The following is a 13080-nucleotide window of genomic DNA, read 5'->3' on the forward strand; positions in this document are numbered from 1 at the left end:
CAGACATGCTCTGACTGAGATTACAGCCTATTAACATGATGCTAATTCCAATCAAAGTATACTTTTACATCTGTATTGCCTTTCAAGTAGGTCTTTGGTTATTTTTTCTTGTTGAACATTGCCAAAAAAGTTAACTATATAAGCTCCTTGTTATGCCAAAAGTATGGAAAATATTTTTTGGGATTCTGTCATGTCTGTCTGTAATGTCCAAATATTCAGATTCGATCCAACATGGGACTTGGATTTGCCAAGATGATATACATAAAATGTAAAAAATAAAAACATCTGTAAATGGCATGTGTCACAAATAAGGTAAAAAACTGAAGCACGACTACAAGAATAAAAACACAAAAAGTTAATATAACTTATTTTTATGGCAACACAAGATTATGCCTGCTATTCTGATCTCCAGTACATTCAAACACCTGTATGGATGGTTGGATGTAAGGATTAAGTAAATTATACTTAATGTTTGATTCAGTTCTTATTTTAAAATTGTTAAAAAGAAAAAAAAAACCTAGCCAGTGGGCACATTTACACACAAAATTAGCAAACACAATGAACATTAACAATAAACCGAGGCACCTGTGACTGAGCTGTTGCGGAAGTCTATAAGAATCCATTTATGACGCATTTGTAAATGAAATGGCACTTCTGTTCGAACAGGTGACCGCTAAAAAGAGTGGCTGAGTGGTGAAATAACTGCCGACTCAGAGGCTCACAGTCCCCACTCAGGACACCACGGCTCACACACTTTGCAATCACATTAAATCTTTCATTTCATCTTTTGGCAGTGAACAGTGAAGCTCTTAATTGTATATTACATTGCAGCTGGCATCCGGCTCTCCTCATCCGAGTTCCTAACTGTGTATTGAGCGCACAGTGAGGAAACCCGGTACCATCAGTATTTCTTCCATTTATCTTTAATTGACACTTGACATTTCCATGTACCGGTACCAAGTTTTGTAGCCCTTGAAAGACAAACCGGAGCGTCATCTTAAAAAAGCCTCATGTGGGGATCCCACTCCTTTGCTGTAATCCTATGCATTACCTTGCAGTCCTTCACATAAAGGAATGTCACTGTATTTCATATTTTATCCATGATTTAGTTCAAGGTTGACCGAAAGTCACAGGGGCTGCTGCATACCTGTCGCTTGTGTTATGTATAATAAAATTCTAATTTATGTCACCCTCCTGCAAAGTCCTTGAGAGTAACATGATAAAGAAAAGTAGAAACTAAGCTTGCTTGTTGATTTTGCATGTTCTGAACGGCACTGTAAAGCATTAATTAATTAATAACTTTATTGTTGCTAAGTGTATGCTAGCATAGATATTGACTTTGTAACAGTAAACAACTGTGTGTTCTATTTTTGTGAAATAAATCTCACTATAGTGAAGCTTAGGCTACTAATACAAACTGAATTAGAAGTTACTGTATGCTAACCATATGCCCCAGTTCTGTATGCTGAGATTCATAGACATAGCATTGGGTTTCCTAGCAATGCAGTTATTCAGTTTGGAGTAAGCTTTACGTTTGTGATTTTTTTTTTTTTGTAAAATAATACTCAAAAATAAAGTAAGGATGAGAAAAGAAGGCTACAGACTGAATAGCTTTTATGCCAAATTTACTTAGTTAATGCTATTTACTTCCACTCTGTATGTTGAGATTAGTAGCATTCCCTTTTGGTATGCTAACATAACAGTTTATATGAGTCAACTGTGTAGGTTTGTATTTTAAAATGAGACTGTAGGACCACCAAAATCATCAAGTTCTTTATTGACCGGTTATTTTCATACAATTTCTACCACTGGCCAGGCAACTTTTAGGAAAAGTATCTTATATTAGAGCAACACCTGTGAATAATGAACCAGGCCGACAAAGCTGAGACTTTTGACTTCAACCTTCCTTAGAAAAGAAATGTGTCCACCATCATGATATGCTGTCACTGCTCTTAACCAAAAGGTCTTAAACATATTTCAATCAGGAGAGACTTCGACATGTACAGTCTTTGGAGATTAGACTCCATCATAATGAAATTATATATATATTTAGGGGGTTAGAAAGCCAGAAGCTGATCCCCCGATGGAGTCTAGACACTGATGGTGGTGTGAGGAACCCAAATACCAAACCGAGGAGCCGACGGCAGTCCCGTTGAAGGAAGAACCAGGAGCCGTGCAAGATGAAGACCGGAGGAGCAAGGGGAGGAGGAGGGTTGTGCTCCTAGCCTGAAATTACAACTGAGCAGCAGAGAGAGACAGGTTTAAAACAGGGATGTCATGCTGTGATTGGCTCGTGAAATCCAAGACCGCTTCTAACAGCTGTTCACTTTTAGAAGAGAGAGAAATGTGATTAAGTTTAGTAGTCCTCCTGCCAGAATTTACGCTGAGCTCCATATAGCATCTTCTTGTCCAGGTTTTTCCCCCGTGTTTGTTTTTGCACTCTGTTGGTGTTTGCGATTCTAGGTCACTGAATTCATTCATTTAAATCCACCAGTAAAGTCAGCCTGTGCAAGTCAATGCCGTGTACGCCTCTTTCATATTTTTTCCGAGGCGAACGAGGTGAGCGCATCCCAAAATACATTATGCTGAAGAGCTGGAACAACATTAAATAAAAGTGAGACAGCAACAAAAGGTCATTCTCTCATTTATGTCCTCCGGTGCTGGCACCCCTGCGACGCATGTTAAAAAACAGCCAGATGCCTGTAATAAAAACTGCAAAATAAGAAAAAGGGTTTAAGTGAAATCTGAAAAAAAGTGCCCTTTGGGTTTACACACTAACAGTGATTGACAGGAAAGAGCAAAGAGGACATAGTTTAAATGCCTGAGTGATTTCAGCATCTTCATGCACACATAAAAACAAACTGTGACCAAAGGAGAGGTACTTGAGAGACCTGTAGAACACAGAAGCACTGCAGTCACGTCCGTGTTATCTCCTTGAGGATTTAGGGACCTGTTCTGCAACACCAGCCCAGTGTATCAAAGTGATTCGATCTTAGGAGATTTTCTCCTCTCCTCGTCTAACTTTCTACGGGTGCCGCATAATCAGATTCCAGTTAAGTTGGAGGAGGCTGTGTGGCTCATTTGTGTAGGTGCTGCAAGGCGGCTATAAATAGCCCAGAGGGTGATGGAGCAAAAGAGACTGCATGTGATAACGCTTAAAACTCGATGAGCATGGGAAAGATAGGGGCATGTCGCTGCATTTTGTTTTGTGTATGTAAGGGCAAGACGGAATGAGGAAGAGGTTCTGTGAGTGGAAAAAGCGATGGGGAATGTTGACGGCAGGAGCAGGATGGAGTGTGTGTGTGTGTGTGTGTGTGTGTAAAGGACAGAGACAGGGAGAGGTGAAAAGAGTTGGGGAGAATCCGGCAGAAGATAAGAAGAGAAGAGACCAAACTCCAGGGGCTTGCAGCCTCCTTTCACCAAACTGACAGCAGGCTGGAGCCCCCGCTGGGAAAAAGTGTGTGTATCCAGTTACACAAATCCCCTTATGCTTGTGCACCTTTGGATATGTTTGTGTGTGTGTGTGTGTGTGTGTGTGTGTGTGTGTGTGTGTGTGTGTGAGACCCAGCTCACAGCGGATATGAGCCGCAGCCCACTAGCACCAGGGTGGATGACAATGCAGTGTCAAAAGCCTGTCAGTGTCCTGTTCACCCCTGGAACGCATTATATATCCTGCTTCAAAAAAAAAAAAATGCTCCAAGGGGATTTGGGCATGATTCACCATGTCGGTTAGACTCACATTTGTCTGTGTGCAACGTTGGGGAGGGCCAGGGGTCCGCATGCAACGTGTGCTGAACTCACATGTGTCCGACAGATCCTTTGTGGAGGCAGGAGATCGGCATTTACACCAAATATTGATCTGCTAGTCAAGTTGGACTGAAAACATTTACCACACATGCACAACCACGTTGCAATGAGACCTGCTGATTCACAAAGTGTGTGTGTTTGTGGGCATGTAGGAGTGTGGGATGTCATCAGGAACAAATTAGCCTGGGTTTGCGAGATTTAGGGTGGGTGGTATCGGAAAGCACATGCTGGCTTAAATAAGCACGCACACACACACACACACACACACACACACACACACACAGAAGCATCCATGCTCCCACTATATGCAGCCATGTGTACTGGGCCATTTAGCGTCAATTCGTAGCAATCATTCCAAAGCAAGCTGTGACTTTTTGTGTGTGTGTGTGTGTGTGTGTGTGTGTGTGTGTATTGTGTGGTATGCAAATCTACAGGATGCATGTGGGTCTCAGTTTCAGTAGAGCAGCAACAACATAAACCAAACCAATGACCCCCTTGTGTTCTTGATTGTGTGTGTGTGTGTTTGTGTGTGTGTCCCCTTCCTGTGTCACCAGTATATACTGTACTCTGAAAAAAAGACTGACATTTATTACAGGTGTAGCTACAGTAATAAAAACCGTTTAAAACGGTCCTTGATTACATCCTGAACCCTGTTGGAGGATTGAAAAAGGAAAGAAATGCAGAGTGTGTTCTTGTCAAACAAACTATCCAAATGGAACGACTTGTGCAGTCATATTAAAGGGGGTTCTGCTTAAAACTACTGCTAATAAGGGATTTTTTTTTTACCGTCTGTAACGTGGGTTTTAAAACCACAGTACGGATAAATATTTAATATGTCCCAGATCTTTGAAAAAGGAAAAAAAAAAAGTGCCTGTGTCGGTCCTCCGTGTGAAGGAATATATGTGTTAAAATGTGCCTACTCTCTCAACTCTTGCAGCCTCTATACAACACAGGCCTATGGCTGAAGACTGACTTAATTGTTTTGACTTCGAACGTCAAGAGTACAACAGGAACACACGAGGCCCAGAGCCAAGGGTGCTCAGATATGGTTGCATGAATTTAAAGTTTGCTGAAGTAAAAAAAAAAAAAAAAACGGCAAGTTCTGCAATCCACTGTAAATGCATGCTAGATTGGCACTCTTAGAATTGGAGTTCAAGTTTAAAGATGGCGTGTGAAAGCTGGGCTGGGTTTTGTCTTTAACATCCGTTCAAGCAGAAATCTTGGAGCATATCACTATGGCCATAAAAACCATGAATTGCAAATGACTTAAACCGTAACCTCACAGGTTTGCAATTTCAAGATGTTTCATACTTACTTAAATACCTTCACCAGTTTTTTTTAAATGTTCCGTCTTACAAAAGTCTCTTTTTTTTGCTATAAAGCACAATATTTTCCTTTTCTTTGAAAGTAATCCTTTCCTCTTGAACCCACAAGATTAAGGACTGGCTATAATTCTAAATAAGAGGCTTCAGAAATCCACATAAGAGACTTTGGGGACTTAGTGATATCACCAGGGGATGGTTTTAAGCCCCAAACACCGAGTGGAAGTGTGTCACTAAGACTGAGAGAGTGGGGGTCTCCAGACAGTTGGGGGATGTGACCTTTCAGTCGCATGTTTCATGGTGTGGATGGACTTTTGGGACATGTCTGTTGATTTGTGCCGGGAAACCTAAAATATGTCACTAAGACCTTTGCTGAAAACTTAACCAAGTGTTCTACCAAGCAGCCATTTTTTTAGGGCAATTGCAAAGTAGACAGCAGCTTAAAGCAGATACAGCTTTATTCCAGCACGTCGACGTTTTGTTTTTTTGTATTTTGTAGGTCATTTTACAGTTGATTTAACACATTTCTTTACGGCATTTCTGTAATTCATTCGAAATTAGTTTGGTTTTTCTTCCTTTTTATCACAATAAATAATATAAATAACCTTTTGGCAAGCTGTCATAAAATATTAAGCCTTCCCTGAGTCAATAGTTTTAAATAAATACACACATTACAACAAAACATGAACAGAGGAACCGACAGACATTTAGATCCATTCATCTGGGATCCCTTCAGTGGTCCCGTGGTCCAAAGCAGCCACATACCTTGCCTCAGGTTGCTCTTCAACCAAAAGAATTAGCCATGTACAGTACTGATACATACTGTTGGTTTGTCAAACTGTCTATCCTTTCATAATACATTTGAATTATTATCTCTGGTAGTCTTTTTTAAGTTGAAATAAAAAAAGAGAGCTTATGATGTGTATATTTATATTTATATATAACTCTGCATCTGTCAAAAACACTTTTTCAACCAACATCTGCTACTGTTTGAGTAACATACAGTTTGAGAAACAGAGAGAAACCGAGAATACATTTTTAAGCCAAGCTAACATCGGAGTTGCAATAATGGTTTGACCTCCATATCGACATAGAATACTCGCAGCCTGCAGAACATTTCAACGCATCACATTTCAAATATTCTGCCACAGGCTAAACAATACACTGTTGTATGCGGTTGTTTTATGTCAAAAAAGCAAAGTCACTTACTAATAACATGACATATGAGTATGATGGATAAGAACTGTATATATATATCTCTTGTCATAAAGAATATATCAGTGGTTCACTTCATTTAGGCTACAAGATAGAACGTGTAGAAATCAGAGTTTTTTTAGGAGTTCATTATGTGCATGAATATATTATGATAGTTGGGTTTATAAAGCACAAACAGCTCAAGGCGGCGTGTTTCATCATACATGTCGCACACAGTACAAGGCAAATGCAAAGATTCATCTTTTCATGCATTGTGTTCTGCATTTACACCTGTCTGGTTTAGTCAGCGACATCCCAACACATTTGTACATTTTAATATTTATTCTTTTACCTATTTTGTTCCAGCTACATTCTACTTTTGACTGTCCTACGGTGTCCTACCTGTGATCTATGGATTTCTCGAAGGAACAAAGGAAAAGAATCTCAATCTGTTTTCCTGTAGATACCTTGCATTTTAGCAAAAAAAAAAAAAGTCATTTGTGAAGTGTCTTGCAACACGCTGTGATGAAAAGAAGTGTAGTGATTGAATCTGCATTTGGTTTCTCTCCTCCACTTTTGGTCTCTACGCCTTATATAATACACAACTGAGAGAAGGAAGCAAAGAGAGAAAGGTGTGCATGCATTTGTGCAGTGCATACAGAGATCATTTTTAGAGCAAAAGGTTTAAAGTGTACTTCTCTAATTGATATGACTTAGCTGTACTGCTGGAGTGCGGAGGTAAAGAAACAGAGTTAGACAAATTAAAAAAATGAGGCAAACACAAGAAAATATAATGAAACAAAAAAGGGAGGGAAATAGGCTTACATCTCATCTCTTTGTGCTTTCCCTGACACCTCTTTGAGGAAGAACGTAGCTGGGATCTACTGCAGTGGTAGAACTGATGTTGGCACACTATGAAACATTTAATTGCACCATCATTCAGTGGAGCAAGAAACAAATGGCTTGTGCCACACGTATTCTCGAGCCATGAAAGCCCATCAGTGATCCTGTTCAATGTTCCAAGTGGGTCGGGCCGGGCACTTTTCAAAATGGGTCATTAGCTTGTAATATTATTAGAAACACTTTGGGCTACCATCTCATATTTCTGCAGTGTGATCATGAGGATATTTGTTCTTGATGAAGGGAGAACAAGTGTGACCTGTCTTGGAGGGTGTTGCTCTCTTCCTCTTCATTCTCATTGCAGATGGGCATGTCACAGGCGACCTCGCTCCATGATCTGCACTGTGTTTCCAAGACCGAACAAAGAGTATTCCTCTTATGGTCGTGCGTACATGCAGCATTCATATTAAATTTGCATGAATGGGCTTTTTTTTTTTTTTTTCGCTTGTGAAATTCTATTCATCTAATCCATAGAGAGGGCACATCTGGGATGAGGTTCATTGAGCTTGGTTAATTTATTCATTTATTTTTTTCTTCAATATTGTATAGGCAATACCTTTATATGAACAAGGTCATGTGTGGACTCTCACATGCTGCTGCCTTCTATTTGAACCATGCTCAGTTCACAATCTGCCAGTGACCTCACTGTACGTGGACGTTGCCGCAGTTATGTGCGCCGAGGTGGCTAACACAGACTTTCAGCATCGGCCATTGATGCTCTCATGTGGGAATAAAAAACTCAAAAAAAAAAAAAAAAAAAGAGCTGCTGTGTAATTGATTGAAGCAGACTCAGAACAAATTCAGGCATACATTTTCTGAGATTGCCTGAAGGTAAAAAGGAGAGAAGCAAAATGAAATGATACTTTCTGAGGGGCTGTGAAAGTTTTTTTTAAAGGCCCTGAAAAAAAAAAAAAAAAAAAAAAGATTAACATTGTCACCTTCTTTCATGCAACAATCAGAATTTGGCAATATCTTAAAGTGATGGTTCGGAGTAATTTCACCCTAGGGTCCTTTGCACCATGACCTCGAGCCAAACACCCCCCCAGAAGCTTTTTTCACCTGGGTCGAACATTGGGAGAGTTAGCGTAGAGTAGCGTTATCAGCTGAATAGCTTAGCGCAGGGGCTAATGAACCCACGTTTGTATCTCGTAACTTACCCCACTAATAATGCCCGAAATGATACCAAACTTCTACACTAGTACAAATAGGTTATGCACTCAAAACGATGGATTGTAAAGTTTGTAAGTAAACCAGAAGTTTATGAACACTTGCCTGTTCTCTTCTGCTAGCTGCTGCTGCTACCTGCAGTTAGACGAGTGCTTAGGACTTACTTCAACAAAAAAAGTTAAATTAATAAATATTTTTGTTGTATCTCTTTTCGGTGTTGTAATTTGTAGACGGCCCTAAGCACTCGTCTAACTGCAGGTAGCAACAGCAGCAGCAGCTAGCAGAAGAGAGCAGGCAAGTGTTCATAAACTTCTGGTGTACTTACAAACTTTACAATCCATCGTTTTATGAGTACATAACCTATTTGTACTAGTGTAGAAGTTTGGTATCATTTCGGGCATTATTAGTGGGGTAACTTACGAGATACGAACGTGGGTCCATTAGCCCCTGCGCTAAGCTATTCAGCTGATAACGCTACTCTAAGCTAACTCTCCCAATGTTCGACCCAGGTGAAAAAAGCTTCTGGGGGGGTGTTTGGCTCGAGGTCATGGGGCAAAGGACCCTAGGGTAAAATTACTCCGAACCATCACTTTAACATATTACGTTTTTTTTTTTTGGCTTACGTTGCCAGGCTACTGTTAATCAAATAATAAAAAAATGCCCATACACAAAACAAATTAGCAAAGTGTTCAATTTAAAGTCACACTTAAACCCAATTCTTTATACTATTTATGGTAGGAAAGTCTTGCAATAGCCATTCAGTGTATCATATTCAATAATGAACTCACTATATACTACATTTAATTGTTAGTGGCGGAGTCTGCCATTAGCACGCAGGCTTTAAATGGCCTTCATGCTCTTGAGGAAATGATACATCACGGTACACAGAAGTCACGGTTCGGTTCATACCTCGGTTCAGACGTCACGGTTCGGTACGAGTATGGTACAATGGAGGGAAAAGCAAAACAAAAATGCAGAAGGCAATTTCTTTTTTTTTATTATGCATGTCTCAGTCTGTACCACCTAGTGTCATATAGTCTCTCCCCTGAGCTAGCTGCAACAGCCCGAAGATAGATAGATAGATAGATACTTTATTGATCCCCAAGGGGAAATTCAAGGTCCCAATAGCTTACAGACACACAACATTCACAAACATCACAAACAGGATGATAAAAAAGCAAATCCACATGACATGGACAATAAAATAAAAAATACTCAAAATAAAAAAAAAAAAAAAAAAAAAAAAAAATCGCACATGAATGTACTAAGGGATGTATAAGCATGAGACGCTTGCAGTGACAGGGCAGGGACTGAACCTGTGATTCAGTATGTATGGTAAGGTGCTCTATGAGAGTGTGTCATGGTGGTACTGCAAATAGGTCCAATAGTGCAAGGATAAAGTCTAGAGATCAGCATTAAATATGGACAATATAAGAGAATAATGTAAACATAGTAATATAAAAACTATAGCAGTGCAAGGATAAAGTTTAAAAAATGACAGCATTAAATATGGGCATTATAAGCATTAAGCATTAAATATTGGCATTATCACAAATCAACAGTCAATGTTAGAGGTTTGAAGTAATAGGGTTACAGCCATTGTTCAAGTATTAAGTTAGACCTCAGTCCATGCTTGGGGAAAGAGGGAGGGAGGGGTTGTGCATATGAGCTAATATAGCCTGTAAACAGTGTAAGCAATAAACAGTGGGCCAGTGGACAGTCAGTACATAATTGTTGTTATAGGAGATAGCGGAGGTGTGTAAAGTAAGATGTAAACAGTAAACAATAAGTACCCCACATCATCTCCAGACTCCATCTGGAACTTGTAAACAAAATAAGACAATCAGCTATAAAACTGAAAATGCTGCATCTCTGTTCTCTGCAATGACAAACTGAATAACCTGATTAATGCAACGTTATAACGAGGTCTATCCCGGCCATTTTTCACCGCAGAAAGCTGCTCCCTGCCTGGCTAAAGCTAATATAGTTAGCCTAAAGAAACAAGGCGTTGTCCCAACTAACGTTACGGTTCGGAGCCGCGACGCTGGAAACGTAACACTAATCTACAACAGCAGTCTTATCCACCACTCTCTCGCCTGTACTACTGGAACTGACCACTCGCCACCACTCACCGTACTTGTCCTTAGTGCTGCTATCTCTGACTCACTAAAACTGAATACATAGACGGAGCTCGGCTACATAGACGGCACGCCAGCTCAAAAGCAGAACGGGACAGTTGGGTTTAGGAAAAGAAGAACGGGAGCTTCAGAGCTAAGGCGGGGCTACAGATTAGGTGTCCATAAAGAACCCGCATATCTAACAGTAGTTCCGCATTACATTAATTAATTTGCACGCAAATTTTTATTTATTTTTATACCGTGTATTCTCTGTGTAAATTCCTGCACCGAACCGTGACGCCCGTACCGTTTCGGTTCAATACGAATACATGTACCGTTCCACCCCTAAATGTTACTGTTCCTGCTAAGCAAACTCAACTCAAAGTTTCCTTCTGCTACTAGTTCAAATGAAAAGCATTTAGCAAAACACACGGTGGCTTTGATTGTAAAGCAGACAAAAATTAAAATGCCTCTACCAAACAAGAACACAGTAATTTCCTGCATTTTTTAAACATCAGATTAAAGTTATGGAGAGGAGTAATTGAACAGGGAGGGAGCAGCAACTTTAACTTTCATTGTGTTAATTTAGTCATGCATGTTTAATGCTATGAGAAAAACATTGTATTTTAAATCAAGTTTAAACACATGGTTTTCTAAATGAAACATGTAATAGAATCAAAACATAATCATCCACCAACATTCCTTTGAAGTCTTGGTTTTGATCAAAGTTACAAATCCTGGCATCTGGTATGCCCTCAGTGCAACATTACTATCCGGATGTTGAGCTACATTTAACTCATGTGTGTCCAGAAACTCAATTTCTGGCCTCATTTCAACGTCTAGACATCAGAAAAGGTCATGTTCAATTCCTTTTAATCTTTAAATGTTTGCATTTTCCGTTCAGTGTCACACCTCTGAACATTCATATAAATTAAAATTGGAACTATATCCAGCATTTGGGCATGAGGTGATGAAGGTTTTTGTAGAGTTGTCTCAGAACTTAATACTAATTGACTAATTCATTGTACTTCCATGTTATGATCAATAAGGATGGTTTAACCAATAATAATACGATGGCTCCTCTTTGAATGTTCTGTACTTCATGAAAGAGTTATTGTTCTCCAGTTGATTTAAGAAGAATTGTCTTTTCAAGAGAACAGAACAAATTAATACTATGGGTTTCTTTACTTGTTCCAATGTTACCCATCATTTAATCCATCAGTTGGTTATGACTTCACTCACAATCTCTTTTCTCCATAACACCCGTCACCCTCCCTTTCACTGTATGCTGTATGTGACAAAAATGCTGCACACACTCCATTAAAGGGAGGAATCCTCCCTTAGATATTTTAGTGTTATATATCACCAGTCTGCGACATTCCAGGAGTTATTTGGTGATGAACTACTCCAATTTACTTTCTCTCACTGTACCCTTGTTTATTTCTAGTCCAGTGACTTCCTACGTTTTCCAGAGTACAACCCTGAACTTCCAGCTGTGACATGTGCATGTACTAAAATTAATACCAATTGCATTTGGAGAACTTTGTAAGACTTCTTTTCATGTCCAGAATAAACCAAAGACTCTCTCTCTCTAGGCTGCATTGCATTCTGGTCTATTGAGGCTCACGGGTGGTGGAGGAACTGGCGTTTCTGCATCTGGTCAGTGCAAAACAGTGGCATCAGAAGTGACACAGTTGCAATACAACAATATCTACAACAAACAAAAAAGAAAATGTAAAAATATATTGTCAGAGGACGGTTTTAATGTTTGATGTGAGGGAGGATTTTTCCTATAATACAGCAGTTGTTATCCCCTATACCTGAGAGGCTGCTCTCAGAAAAACAGATTTAACACAGTACATCCCATGACTAAATACTTCTGATGTTGTGATACAAAACTGGGTCACCAGCTTGCTGTTCAAACTCTGTGCCAAGCGAACAACAGGATAGAGGTTCAATGTCCATGGCTTCATAGCAAGCTGCTCTGCTTGGCAAGCCAGCATCATATGATATCACCCCCAGGGTAAAAGCTCAGTCTACAACAGACTACAGTTCAGTCTGGAAGTGGGGGTGTACAGACTGACAAAGTCACCCCTCATAATTCTTTTTATTCATGGTCGGGGGCTCCTGAATACGCTACACAGCTTATGGACACTTGATATGGATTACTGTCGCTACAGTGCCTTGAATAAATGCCGATTTCGTGATTTTTTTTAGTCAACAGTCCTATTTTTCGTCAAAGTGAGGAGTTTAAGTAGGTATTCTGTGCCAATGGTGTCTAATGAATGCATGCCAACACATTTGCCATAACAACATCAATTGACATTTTAATAGATTTAATGCAAATGTTCCTGCACTGACATGCTCAACCTTCCGTATCACTTTACATAAACATGTGCATTTCATGCACGTCTGCTCTCCATTGCCCTAGTGCATGCTGGGATAGGCTCAAGCCCTTGTCATGACCCTGAAGCGTAAGATGTGGGTATAGAAAATGGGATAGAGGGATGGATGGATGGATGGATGGATGGATGTGCATTTCATTGTAAATTCTCCATCAATTAAAGTGACCA

This window comes from Perca flavescens, chromosome 24 (assembly GCF_004354835.1).
Source record: "Perca flavescens isolate YP-PL-M2 chromosome 24, PFLA_1.0, whole genome shotgun sequence".
NCBI classification, from domain to species: domain Eukaryota; kingdom Metazoa; phylum Chordata; class Actinopteri; order Perciformes; family Percidae; genus Perca; species Perca flavescens.